Source organism: Amphiprion ocellaris, unplaced genomic scaffold, assembly GCF_022539595.1.
Source record: "Amphiprion ocellaris isolate individual 3 ecotype Okinawa unplaced genomic scaffold, ASM2253959v1 Aocel_unscaffolded138, whole genome shotgun sequence".
Taxonomy (NCBI): domain Eukaryota; kingdom Metazoa; phylum Chordata; class Actinopteri; family Pomacentridae; genus Amphiprion; species Amphiprion ocellaris.
Window position 1 is genome coordinate 17501 of NW_026559298.1, and position 14093 is coordinate 31593.

The window sequence follows — 14093 nt, forward strand, 5'->3', positions numbered from 1 at the left end:
TTCTCTCTGTCACCCTCTCAGATAACGCCACGTCAATCCCTCTCAGCTTCACGTTTATTGGTTTGTTCACCAGGGGAAGTCAGCTTCACTTCATTTCTGTCTGTCTTTCTTTTCCACGGTTCAAAGCACGAGAGGATCCGAGCTAATATTTGGATATTTTTACTAATCAGGGGAGGAACCACTTTAAAACAACACAATCATTTTCATTCAGAAGAACTGGAACCATTGGATCACTGGTGACCCTTAAAAACACTGAGAGGTGTTGGATTTAAAGCCAAGTTAAGAAGAACAAAAATATTCTGCGCCGCGTTCTGTTTCTTTATGATCACATTTGAATCCAAAATGCATCAAAAAACCATGAAAACGGATTCTGACACACCATATGGTATTAATGCAAAATTTAATGTAAAAGGCTGAGAGTAAAGAACATAGAAAGAAGACATGGAAAAGCTTTTAACTGTCCCTTCACATGAACAAGGAGCCGTTCTGTGACGTGCTCGTATGAAAGGAAAATTACTGACAGCAGACTGGATGCAGAAACCCAAAAAGATGACAGGAAGTCAAACTGGACAAACCTTTTCTGCTTTTGCTTTTTCTTTTTAGCATTAAAGATTCCTGTCAGTTCTCTTGATTGATGCTTGGAACACAAACATAGAGTTTGCCAGCAGTCTGACAGACGATGTAAGGAAGCCTTCATCTGTATCTTCAGAGCTTTGGACCGCTCATATGGACGACATAGAGACCAAAAACAGACACAAACAGCAGCACAGAGGGTGGACATATCGCACATGGTCCATGTTAGGGCACATAATTTGAATCTCAAATTGTTTGAATGTGGAAAACAAGTAAATCAATCCACTATTCCGTTGGTAATAACTAGGGCTGGATAATTTATTGATTTCAAATTAAAGTTGAAACAATACAGCTACAAACTACACAGGCTGTAGTTCAGGCTATACAAAATGCAGCGAGGAACTGTCAGAATACCAAGCAACAGAGAGATGATGGACAGACGGACGGACAGACGGAGGGACAGACAGACAGACAGATAGATAGACAGACATACACTCTTTTAACCCTCCTGTTGTCTTCATTTACGGCACCAAAAAATACTGTTTCCTTGTCTGAAAAAAATCCAAAAATTCAACGAAAAATTCCCCAAATTTCCAAAAATTTGCAAAACCTTCAGGAAGAAAATTCCAATAATTCCTGAAAATTTTCCCTTAAAACTTGTATAAAAAAATTTAAAAATCCCCCAAATTTGGCAAGAAAATTCTTGTAAATATTTTCAAAAAATGAGTAAAAATCTTCCAAAAAATCCTAAAAATACCTAAAGTCATTACATATATATCAGTAAAACTTCTAATATTTTCTTTAAGAACATTCACATAAAAATCAATCAAAATCCAGGGAAATTCGCTGGATTTTGGTTGATTTTTATGTGAATGTTCTTAAGCAACATTTTTTTCACATTTCTTTTATTGCATCAAAAATGTTCCAAAGTTTCCCAAAAATGTTGAAAATGTGGACATCAGAAGTTTCACTGTGAAATTATTTTTTTCCACATTTCCAAACATTAAAACGGGTCAATTTGACCCGCAGGACGACACGAGGGTTAATTCTGAGGGAAATTCAAGTGTTTGGCAGCTTACATACAACAACAAAAATAACAGACCAGACAGGCAGGTTAGTAACCACATTAGCATTAAAGGTTAGTATATACCCTGAAAACGTGCTGTACAATACTATAAACAAAACATTTCTAGTTTTAAAATCTATAGAAATACAGACTGTATTAAAAGCCAGTATACAATATTTACACCTTTCAAGGCACCGTGATTTAAAGTGATTAAAGACAAGCAGAATGCAGTGATTTTGAAGCCACATCATCATTTTAAGCTCAGTTTTCCGACTTGTCACACATGTACAGTTTGCGATTGTCAGAAAGTTGACAGTCTGTCATTTTTTTCAGTTAGTAAAGTTTTTGGCTCTGACAAATGGTGCAATTTTGGCAATTTTAAAATTAATCATGCCTTTTAAACCAGTTGTTCAGTATATCTACACTATCATTCAACAGTTTTGGCAACTTAGAAATGTCCTTATTTTTTGAAAGAAAAGCATTTTTTTCAATGAAGATGACAATAAATGAATCAGAAATCCAGTGTAGACATTGTTAATGTGGTAAATGACTATTCTAGCTGTAAACGGCTGATTTTTAATGGAATATCTCCATAGAGGTACAGAGGAACATTTCCAGCAACCATCACTCCTGTGTTCTAATGCAGCATCTAATGGTGTTGAAAGGCTAATTGATGATTAGAAAACCCTTGTGTAGTTAATATTAGCACATGAATAAAAGCGGGAGTTTTCATCAGACTTTTGAACGGTAGTGTAGGTCAACTTTAACTCATTTTAGAGCATCTTTAACTAATGTAGAGCAACTTTAATTTACATGTTGTACATTTTAAACTGTTGGCTTTACAAAGTCAGGCCGTCCTATCTGTGTAAATGTCACTCATTTGATAGGATCTCATGGAAACGCTCCAGTGGGTTATACATCCATGACACAGTGAATATTAAACAGACAGCCTCACTTTAAAAAACTACACTGGAAATCAAATTGCAGAATCTAATAGAAAAATCACAGTGTAGTAAAAACACAAAAAGCGCTTTCTTGTGCTCCGGTATGAGTTGTTTGTAACATGCAGTCACTGATGCATTACGATCCTCGCTGTCCTCTCCATAACCCCAGCTGGTGTCGTTCTCTTAATTGGCAGATAATGGAGTAAACTAGCGACAAAGGCGAGACAGATAATTATGGTCTGAGGAGGAACACGTGGAGGATATTTTGCATTCAGCACCATGACTAGGGTGGCTAATCTGTTTGCAGCCTCTTTAAAATGCATCTGTCCCTCAGTGTTTTCAGGACGGCAAATTTAAAGTCACCTGTTATGTTGTCAAACACAGAACTATGGAGGAGTTTAGGGTTAGATTACGTGGGATGCATTCAAATTACAATAAATTTAACTTCTTATTTGTAAATTTATGTCACGTTAAGGTACACAGAGATATGAAAAATGTATAATTTGTCCTTATATTGCTGCATCTGTGACATTCCCAGCTGTTATGTTAGCATAAACACTATTAAAAACATACAGTCATGGAAAAAATGACCACCCTTGTTTTGTTCAATTTCTTGTTCATTTCAATGCCTGGTACCACTAAAGGTACATTACCTGAAGAATACAATGAACACAATAAAAAATGCAGCTGATTCCATAATACTTTATGTCCTATTTCACATGCTTCAGCTTCATTATATTCCCAGGGTATATAAGAGGACATTTCATGTCATCAGCAGCACTGCACATGCAAAGACCTAGAGTGGTTTCCTGCTGATATTCAAGCCATACCACAACTCAGAAGTTGTCAGTTCTCACATAATGCCTTAAACTAAAGAATTATGTGAAGGCACAAAGGCAGCCATCTTGACACTGCTGGAAATTGGCATGAGTGAGAGACAGGTAGAGAAAAACTGAAGATCTCCAAGACAGCCATTCATTACACCAAGAAAAAACAAAGCCCAACATGGTTCTACCAAACTGCTAGCTGGTTGTGGCAGGAAACGTCTTTCTACCCACCAGATGACCGTCACTCATCTGTTCATATGTCAGGAATCATCCTCAGACCTCCAGTTACCTTAAAAATGAGTGGACACTGTGGAGAAATGTGACTTGTTCAGCAAGGACAGTTGGAAACAGACTTCTTGAAGTTGGTCTGAAGTCACACAGGGCAGGAAGAAGCCCTTCATCAAAGAAAGGCAGAGAAAAGCTGGTTACTCTTTGCTGGGATCACAAGGATTGGACTGTTGATGATTGGACTAAGGTTCTCTTCAGGGATGAATCCAGTTTTCAGTTGATGTCCACTCCAGCCAACTTACTGGTTAGGAGGAAGCCTGGAGAAGCTACAAACCAGACTGTCTGCCCCTACAGTAAAACATGGGGGTGGATCAGTGATGATCTGGGGTAGTTTCAGTCTGGGTGGAACAGGGCTAATGAACCAGGTCATGTTTGGGGTTATTCTTGAAAACAGTCTTCTTCCATCAGCTGGAAAACTCTTTCCTGCCTCCAATGACTGGATTTTCCAACAAGACAAGGTCAGTTAAAGCCTGGATGGAGAACCAGAACATTGGAATCATGCCTTGGTTGCTCAATCACCAGATCTAAATCCAACTGAAAACCTGTGGAAAATCATCAAACGCTAAATGGAGACTCACAAGCCCAAAAACAAAGCAAATTAGTTAGAATTAGTGCAACAGGAATGGGCTGCTGTGACAGCAGAACGATGTCAGAAGCTGGTGGAGAGCAGCCAAGACGTATAGCTGCAATCATCAAGTACTAACTCCTGTGTGGATCATGTGACTAAAACAGACAGAAAACATGGAATCCTAAAAGCTGTTTTTGGCAGAACAATGCCATAGATATTGATGGAAGAACTGAAGAGATTTTGGTTATGATCAAGAAAACCATGGAAAATATCTGAGATCAGCTCTGAAATTAATTTCTTATGAGGTATTTTTGTTGTTATCATTATATTTATCCAAACAAATGTACCTTTAGTTGTACCAGGCATTGAAATGAACAAGAAATTGAAGAAAACAAGGATGGTCTGATGATTTTTTTCATGACTGTAGTTATAAATGCATATTCAGGAATATATGAAAACAAGTTGTTTTGCTGGAAAACTCATTTTACAAACAATATAAACTATAATAAATATAATAAAAGTGAGTTAAGAAACGAGATGCACCACTTTATGAGCTGTGACAGGACGACTACACACCACATATAATCCTAGTTTGACATACAGCTCTTCAGCATGCTGTCACCTTGAAAGCTACCAAACCATGAAATTCGGGCGCTCTAACTCTCTCTCTCTCTCTCTCTCTCGCTTTCCCATGTCTATCAAACCTCCCTCTGCTTTTTGAACTGACTCGCCGGTTCAAACGGTGGCAGACCGACAGAGGTTTTACTGTTTACACTCCTTTATCTGTTCCGCACACAAACAACTAGAATCCAAATCAAAGTCTGACATTCACTCTGTGGAAACGTCGGTGAAACGAATGCCTCCGTTCCTCATGAAGCATGTAGGACGAGGTTTAAAATGTCCGCATACTCTCGTTTTGTCAGCTCCATCCATTTCCTCCGAGTTTCCACCGTGACCTTTAAAGAGTAGAACACGTGAGCAGACATTTATCACTGGAGTGTATCCATATATTCATTTTCCACTTTGCCTGCCTGCCTTACATTTTGCTGTTAGCATTCACTAACTAGACTAGCTGTTCTATTCTTCCTCACTGTAAATATCTCATCATTTAGTATATCAAATCTTGTGGTGAGTAATAAATAACTCCTGAAAAATACGGAGAATAAAACGTTTAAGCGTCAAATATATATTCATTTGTTTCTGTGCAGTTTATAGTAACAACATTCAACATTCATGATTGAAGCTTTGACCTCAAAGGCAGCGACCATCAAATCCACTGAAACAGCAGCTATTCAAAGTTCATTACCTGCAGCTTTCTATCTATTTAATGAACTTCCATCTCCAGATGCTTCTTCTGTAATCATGTGAGAAAGCAATAATGCAGCATTGATGGTCCATGCAGAAGAAATGGAAAAGAAAGAAGCTTTGTTTTTATATTACAGGACAGCTAGTTATTACTGAGATAGTGCGTTGGTACAAAAAAGAAAAAAATTTGTCTTTGATTATTTCTTTCACATAAAAAAATAACAGGTGTTGACTATAAATGCTGCATTTTCTGAACTGAAACTGACAGTAAATATAAAAAAGGGAAAGTGGCTGCAAAACAGCAGGTAACCCGTGATATGGACGCTTTGAAAACAGGTACAATATTGCTTTTAATACACAAGAATGACACTTGTAACCATGGCAACCAACAGTACACAACAAAGGGGCCATAGATGTAGTCTTAAATGCTTACAAGACATAAAAGAGCATGCCAAAAATGAGAAAAATCCACATACACTAAAATTATTTTTGTTTTTTTTTGGTTAAAACTAGACTATACCAAATCAAATGACTCAAACTAATGCTATAGTAAAAATATCTAATTACTTTAGATATTTTTACTAATTCTTTGGAAGATTTTTACTCATTTTTACTTATTTTTTTGAAAATATTTACAAGAATTTCCTTGCCAAATTTGGGGGCTTTTTTAAAAAAAGAAATAAAACTTTTAAGGGAAACTTTGAAGGAATTATTGGAATTTTTTTCCTGAAGCTTTTGCAAATTTTCAGAAATTTGGGGAATTTTTTTTGCAGAACTTTTGGATTTTTTTCAGACGAGGAAACAATATTTTTTGGTGCCCGTAAATGAGGACAACAGGAGGGTTAAAAAACAAACAAAGAAACATGAATACTCATGCATTTAAAACTAATTTAGAGGTCTGGAAGCATCTGGAGAAAACCCATGCAGAACCTTGTTGTTGTGAGGCCGCAGGCTTAACCACTGCTCCACCGTGACACCCAGTAACCCATCACCCCACATGCTAATGTAGCTAGCTAATAATATATCAAATGATCTGTAACAAGCATGCTGTTGTTACAGGCTTATCTTTGCCCAGAACAGAACATAGTATAATCCACGCCTCACTTGCTGCTGCAATTTTGGTTTTAAAAAGTGAAGAGAAAAGCACAAACCCTCTTTGTACACAGACTGTTTCTCTTCGTAAAGCTCCGTGTTCGCTGCTTTAAGATATGAAGAAGCTTCACAACCTGCTGTGCAGAGTCACAGCTGCTAAACTAGAATTGCAATGCCTATTTATTTATCCATCAGGCACTGTGCACACAATGTCTTTGCCATTGTTATGCTGCACATGTGGTACATTTATCCGTTCATTTCCATTAAAGCACTTGTTGATCTAGTTGCTCAGTGTAGAAAAAAAGGCTGGTTTCTGCTCAAGAACTCTACAAACGAACTGTAAAAATAGAGAAAAAATTTCATTATTAGTTGAAGTATGATATAAATTAATGTAATATCTACCTAAAAAGGCAGCCACGCTCCATTTACTAAACAAAAACCAGATAAAATGAGCTTTACAAGGTTTTTTTTTTGCACATCTTACATCCCCGACGGCTCTATTCCTGCACTGACAAAAAATGTTATTACTGCTCTGCATCCACAGAGAAGAAGAAGGCATCTCATTGTTCTGTCTGTGCATCCTAGTTTGTGCGTTTAATGTCTGGCAGAGGAGCTCCTCATTTCCCCCGAGCTGAGACCGAGTGCATGCAGAGGAGGAGTGGGAGGCGAGAGGAGGCGAGAGGAGAAGCCTTAGCGGCGCTATTTTTACGAGACACATAATAAAGATATGGAGATGAGGCATCTATATGCTACCTGAGGACCTTCTCTCTGGCCTACAACCTCTCCTCTTGTTCCTGCTCTGTGGCTCCCATGGAGGATGGAGGAAACGAGATGAATGAGAGTATTAACCCTGCTGTCAGGAGGGAGGGGGAGCGGTGGGGACGGTCATGATGGTGTAAACACGAGAACGAAAGCTTGCAGGTCCACGCTTCTATTTTTACTGCGCTGCAAAGGGAGGAGGAGGAGGAGGAGGAGGAAGAGGGATGCGAGGAGGGAAGAGGAAGTGGTATGAAAATGTGAGCTCTGCATTATTCATGGAGCCGGTGGAGGAGTGTGGACGGCGGCTGGGACACCTGTCACCGCCTGCAAACCATGTTTCTACTTCTGTGGCTACTTATGAGGCGTAATGATAATAATAAAACCCCTCGCCAGCGACCAGGAGGAACCACTGGTGCTATACATTAAAGATCCACTAATCATACATTAATAATGATCCAATGGGGAACTTGGAAGGATTCTTCCACAGTGATAAACCCACAGACAGACTGAATTTTAGCAGTAGGTAGTTTTCTGCTGCAGGAACTCAGTTCAGAAGGGAGGTGGCGCAAACATTTACAGGAACAGAATCCATTCAGTGTCTGATCTCACAGCTTTAATGGCAAAGTTAACGATAAGAGCACCAAAACAGAGTAGCTGCTGGATGTGAACCCAATTACATGAGCAAATAGAAGAGTGGAGGGATTGTTAGGTTCGTCTAGACCAGGAGTGTCAAACTCATCTTAGTTCAGGTTCCACATTTAGCCGAATTTGATCTGAAGTGAGCTGGACCAGTAAAATCATAGCATAATAGTCAATAAATAACCACAACTCCATTTTTTCCTGTGTTTTAGTGCCAAAAAGTTCATTCTGAAAATGTTCACATTTAAGGAATTATCTTTTTATAAAACATCATGAACAAACTGAAATTTCTGAAGAAAAATAAACTAAATTTCAACAACATTCAGCCTCAGTTTGTCATTTCCATATTACAATTTCCAGATCACAGAGCGTCTACAAAGGAACACAACATTTAGTCATCTGGAACTGAATGATATAGTATTTTACTTTATAATCAAAACAACAAAGGTCAGACAAAAAAAGACAAGAAACAAGACAAAATATTACAAAAACGAGACACAAAATGACAAAAGCAAGAAACAAAATTACAAAAAATGAGACAAACCACACGAAACATAACAAAACAGACTCAAAAAAATTGATTAGAAAGTTACAAAATAACAAAAGAAATGGACAAACAACACAAGCAAGACAAAAAAACACAAAACGAAAATGACACACGAAACAACGAATAAAGCAAAACACAAAATGACAAAAATAAGACAAAAAAACACAAGCGAGAAAAAAGGAAACAAAATTAAAAAAACGAGAAACAAAATAACAAAAACATGAGACAAACGACAAAAGTCAGACAAAAAACAACAAAAACAAGGATGAGACACAAAACAACAAAAGAACAATGAACAATCTAGTATTTTATTTTATGATCAAAACAACTTGTCATGGTCTAGAAATTATTTTAAATTTATAGTTTTACTAATTTACAATCTGCAGTTAATGTCTTCCCTGGAATTTTTACACTTTGAGGACCGCATTGGACTCTCTGGAGGGCCGGTTTTGGCCCATGGGCCGCATGTTGGACACCCCTGGTCAGTAAGCAGATTCAACCTTACCAGTCAACTTGGTGGACTGTCCCTTTAAGGAAAGGAAGCTGTCCTCCCAAGAAAAACAGCTTCATCAGTCACCTCAGCAACTGACTCCACAACAAATTCTGTTTACTTTCAAGTGACAAAACCCCTGAGTGGTCGCAGGAATCATGAGGCTCGTCTCCGAAGGTGGAAGTCAGATGGTGTTAGAGAGCAACAGACAAGCCAACGGAGGACAACGTGGGTCAACAAAACATTTGACTTTCTGAACCCCAAGCAGCTTCTGGCTATTTTCTTTTGCTCTTGTCACATTTTTGCTCACTGTGGGCCCATTTTTCACTGCAATATAAAGACCTGAACCTCTTTGGAAACACAAAAACTGTGGCTAGACGTAGAGAAAAGCCAAAAATGCTCAGTTTGACATCCATAAAACTACATAAATCATTAAAAAGGATAATTATTTTTGGTTATACTGGCATGTAAAACACTTTTTCAAGTGCTCACAGGGGTTACCCAATACCAGTGAAAAAATGGTGACTACATATTAGATATTATGCTTCTTCATGTTTTTAATTTGTTTCCATACTTGTTTTATGTACACCGCCTGCAGTTCAACCAAAAAGTCGATGCGTTGTGCGTCAGACATCCACACGCCACATCAAATTTGCATGAAGTAGAAGTCGAGTGTACTTTATGCAAATGAGCTTCAGGGAGACGCACCGCAACTGGACCAGCATGCAATTGCGGTCCGTTTCACATAGGCAATGAATGGGATGTGTGAAATTACCGGATCTAGTTGACACGTACCTTAAGTCTATATGTGTGCCGGTGTGAGTGAGGATGTGCAGTATCTATCTCTTCCCTCCACAGTCCATCAGCAGGAGCTGTCAGATCAGCATCAGGCCTTGCCAGTCAGATTAAGGATGTTACAGCAGCAGCAGCCTGTCCAGCAGCCCAACAGCTGCAGATAGATTACACCCTTTCTCTGTTTATCCCCGCTCTGTCTCGGCCTCTCTGTCTTCTGCGTCTCGGCAGGACGCTGCCGCTCTGTCAGCTCGGGTCCCAGGGTCGACTGGAGGAGAGCTGAGATGAGTGTTGAGGTGAGGGGACAGGTGGCCCAGCGCCACGGTCTCACCGCAGATCAATCACGCTTAATGAACACTCCCATTACAGCGCAAAATAAATCCAACAGCACGAGTGGAGGAACAACAGAAACTCGTGAGAAGGATTTAAATTTTCAAAAGCGTATTTTACTAGTTCAGTATCACTCGTAAAATCATGCAAACGCCTCATTTAGTCTGGATTAATTGACCACTTATTCTCTGCCAGATGCACTAGTGGCTCTTCAACGCGCCACAGTCCAGATCCACAGAAGCTTCTAAACACACAAAAAACTGAGCTGAATATTACAGAAATGTGTCCAAAAATAGGCCCAAGATAGTTGGAATAGTTCCATTTGCTGGAGCGAAGAAATCGTAAAAAACATTATGGGTCTAAATACAAGGGGGCCTCAGTTTATGACGTCCTCGACCTACAGCGTTTCATCAGAACTGGTTACGTGGAACTAGTTGATGAGCAGAGCGGATGAATACGTCGTCACACGGCGCTATAAGACGGCTTTGTTTCCATTCTCTGGTTGTACTCCACCTTGGATTGTGCTACATTCACTTACTTTTTGCCCTTCATTATGGCTCCCAGCGTAACTCAGACTCTTCTGATGCTTGGAAGAAAAGGAAAGCCGTCTTAATAAATTTCAGGTTCTTCCTGATGTTGTGTAAAAAGCTAATTCCTTAAATGTGAACATTTTTGCTCTAAAACAAAGGAAATATTAGGAGTTGTGGTTATTTATAGGTTATTACGCTGTGGTTTTACTGGTTCGGAACACTGGAGATCAAACTGGACTGAATGTGGAACCTGAACTAAAATGAGTTTGACACCACTGCCATAGTTGCTCAATCAAACTGAGATCTGGGGAATTTGGAGGTCAAGTGAGCACCTTAAAATATTTGCCATGTTCCACAAACTATTCTTTAAGAGTTCCTGCTAAAGGTTCCTTCCACCAGAGAATACTGCTGCTATGGAGGTGGTCTACAGCAGTGTTTAGGTCGGTGGAATCCACACGAGCGCCAGAACCCAAGGTTTCCCAGCAGAACATTTGCCAGAACATCAGCCGGCTGTTGCCTCCTTGATTTCTTCCTATCTTGTCTTGCCCAGTAAAACATGCTTCACCAGATCAGGTATGTTCTTCCACTGCTTCCATTGTCGGTGCTTTCATCTGTGAACAGGTGTCAGTGTGGACGCTCTGACGGGTCTTGAGCTATGCAGCAAACTGAGATGCCCTGCGTGTTTTGACAGCTTTCTGCCAGCATGAAGGTTTTCAGCAGTTTAGGACTGGACCACATGGGCCAGCATTTGCTCCCCACATGTATCAGAGAGCCTTGGGTGGCCTGGAGTCTGTTACCAGTTCACTGGTTGTCCTTCTTCAGACCACTTTTGGTAACCACTGGATGCCAGGAACACCTGACAGGACCTGCTGCTTTGGAAATGCTCTGACCCAGTCATCCGTCACAGTTTGATCCTTGCTTGTCAAAAACGCTCAGATCCTGATGCTCGCCCACCTTTCCTGCTTCCACCAACATCCAAAAGTGACTGTTGAAGCCTCAGTTACCAGGCTCTTCTTCAGACACCTTCTCTACGTTTAAGATGAGGCTTAAAACTTTCCTACTGCTTATAGTTAGTGTCGCTCAGATCACCCTGAACCGTCCTCTAATTATCCTGCCTTAGACCCAGACTGCTGGGGGAGTTTCCATGACGCACTCAGCAGCTCTACTCGCCTCTTTTTGTCTCTTCACACATTTAAACACCACTGTTGTGTTTTCGCTCTCCTATAGTTTGTATTCTGTCTTCTCTGGAGGTGTCTCTGGCTACCCTCACCCCGCCTGGTTGAGGTAGATGTCTGCCCTCCCTGAACCTGGTTCTGCTGAAGGTTTCTTCCTGTTAAAGTTTTTTTTCTTTACACCGTCACTGAAAAGCTTTCTCAGAAGAAATATTTTGATTCATTGGTTTTCTCTGGAGATCATATTATTACTTTGTGAAGTATCCTGAGATGACTTATGTTATTGGCTCAATTTATAATTGAGGGACTTTTGAAGTCCATGGGATATATCTTGCATATATTTTTATTAAAAGTAAAAAAAATTAAGTTTTTTTTATGTTCATTACGATCATGTCAACTAAATTACCCATTACAAAAACACCTCTCAAGGTAGTGTGATAATTCCATATCACATGACCTGCTTCACGTTGTGTTGATTTTTTTGTTTCATGTCTCGGTTTTGTCATTTTGTGTCTCGGTTTTGTCGTTTTCTGTCTCGTTTTTATCGTTTCGTGTCTCAATTTGTCATTTCGTGTCCCATTTTTGTCACTTTGTGGCTCAATTTTTTCATTTTGTGTCTCGATTCGAAATTTTGTGTGTGTTGTTTTTGTCATTTTCTGTCTCGTTTTTTATTAAAAAATGACTAGATATCACCAAACTGTCATAATGTCTTAATGTAAAGTAGCGTGAGTCAAGTGTCAGCTGGTTTACTACAATATCTTTAGAAATAACTTTCAATTTCAACTTTACTCAATTGTATATATAATCAGAAGAATCTTTCTCTAAAAATGTTGATTTTAGGCCTGAAAACAGCAAAAATGCCAACTATGTTACAAAAAGTCCCGTATTATATATTGACTCTGTTGATCTTTCTGGCTAATATATCCAAACCTTGGTAGGTGTCTTTGTAAGCAGATAATTCATGTAATTTTCTCCAGCTGCCAGTAGTTTTAAGCGTCTGATCAGTGCATCATGGATCCTGGTATACGATGACGTGACCTTTAGAGTGTCACAGTTTACCGGTTTCCAGAATCATTTTCCTTTAAAGATACGTTAGTACTGCTCCTGTGTAGTCCCAGTAATCTCCCAGGTTGGTTATTTTTAAGGCATCTTGGAGCAAATGTAATACTTTTGCATCCCATAATCAGGCAGAGCCTATTTATACCAAAGACCCGATGCTGTCTGTGTGTAACATAAAGCTGTTGTGATGCTCGGAGCTCCATCGTGGGGAAACATGATATTCGTGCCAGTCTGACAGAGGGAGCAGAGGGCTGAAAACTGTGCACGGCTCCAGCATGGAGGTTTTACTGAGCGTGACACGACCCTGTGAAGGTCACTCATCCATGGTAATAATATGGCAGCTATGAACAAACACACAGGAGGCAGGACAGCGATACAAAGAGTACATCAGGGTATCAGATAGGAACACGAATAAATCCATAAAGTTACTGTGAAATATGAGACGTGTATACGACCCGAGAGAAACACATGTCACGGTCAGAAACACGCACTGAAAACTGGAACGAGCACAGCTGGGTTTCAATCACTTCAGAGGACATTTGTTTGACTTATATTCACTTTATGGAAAAATACAGATAAACGGCACTCTCACCTCTTTAACCTTTAGGGCTCCACTGGGAGAATCGCATCATCTGACAACAGTTCAAGGTGACACATGTTGCCGGGCCTCCTCCACCTGCTCACCGATGACAGTGTTGTCGTTATCGGTCTGCAAAAATACGATGGTGAGAAGTCACAGAGAGTTTTTATGAAGGTGATAAACTGAAGATCTCTTTCGAATCTCTCTCATTCCCTCACAAAGGCACAAAACAATACATTTTCCTCATCTGCGATATTTAAAATTTCATCGTGCTGCTGTTTTATTTCCAGCAGGGCTTGGAGTCTGGTCGTCACAGCAACAAAAAAACGTGAAATTTGTTCAAGCATCAGTTTGTAGTTGTCCCTTTTTCTGTTTTTAACATTACACTGCCCTTGTGCACTAAAGTCTGGGTTATGTTTTCTGCATGAATGTGACGCTTGGAGACTCGCTCGAGAGAATGTTTGATTTTATACTCCATGTGGCGTCTGCTTCCAACCTGCAGGGGGCAGTGTATGGCAAACATACGTCTACT

The 14093-nt window shown here is 39.6% G+C and overlaps 1 long non-coding RNA gene across 1 annotated transcript in view; it reads right to left on the reverse strand.

Moving 5' to 3' along the window:
- Nucleotides 1-13693, reverse strand: part of LOC129348399 (uncharacterized) — a 24335-nt gene extending 10642 nt beyond the window's left edge. Inside the window, exon 1 of the long non-coding RNA XR_008600923.1 lies at nt 13574-13693. This is a non-coding gene — a long non-coding RNA (uncharacterized LOC129348399). The remainder of the gene's footprint in view (nt 1-13573) is intronic.
- Between the last annotated feature and the right edge of the window lie 400 nt (nt 13694-14093).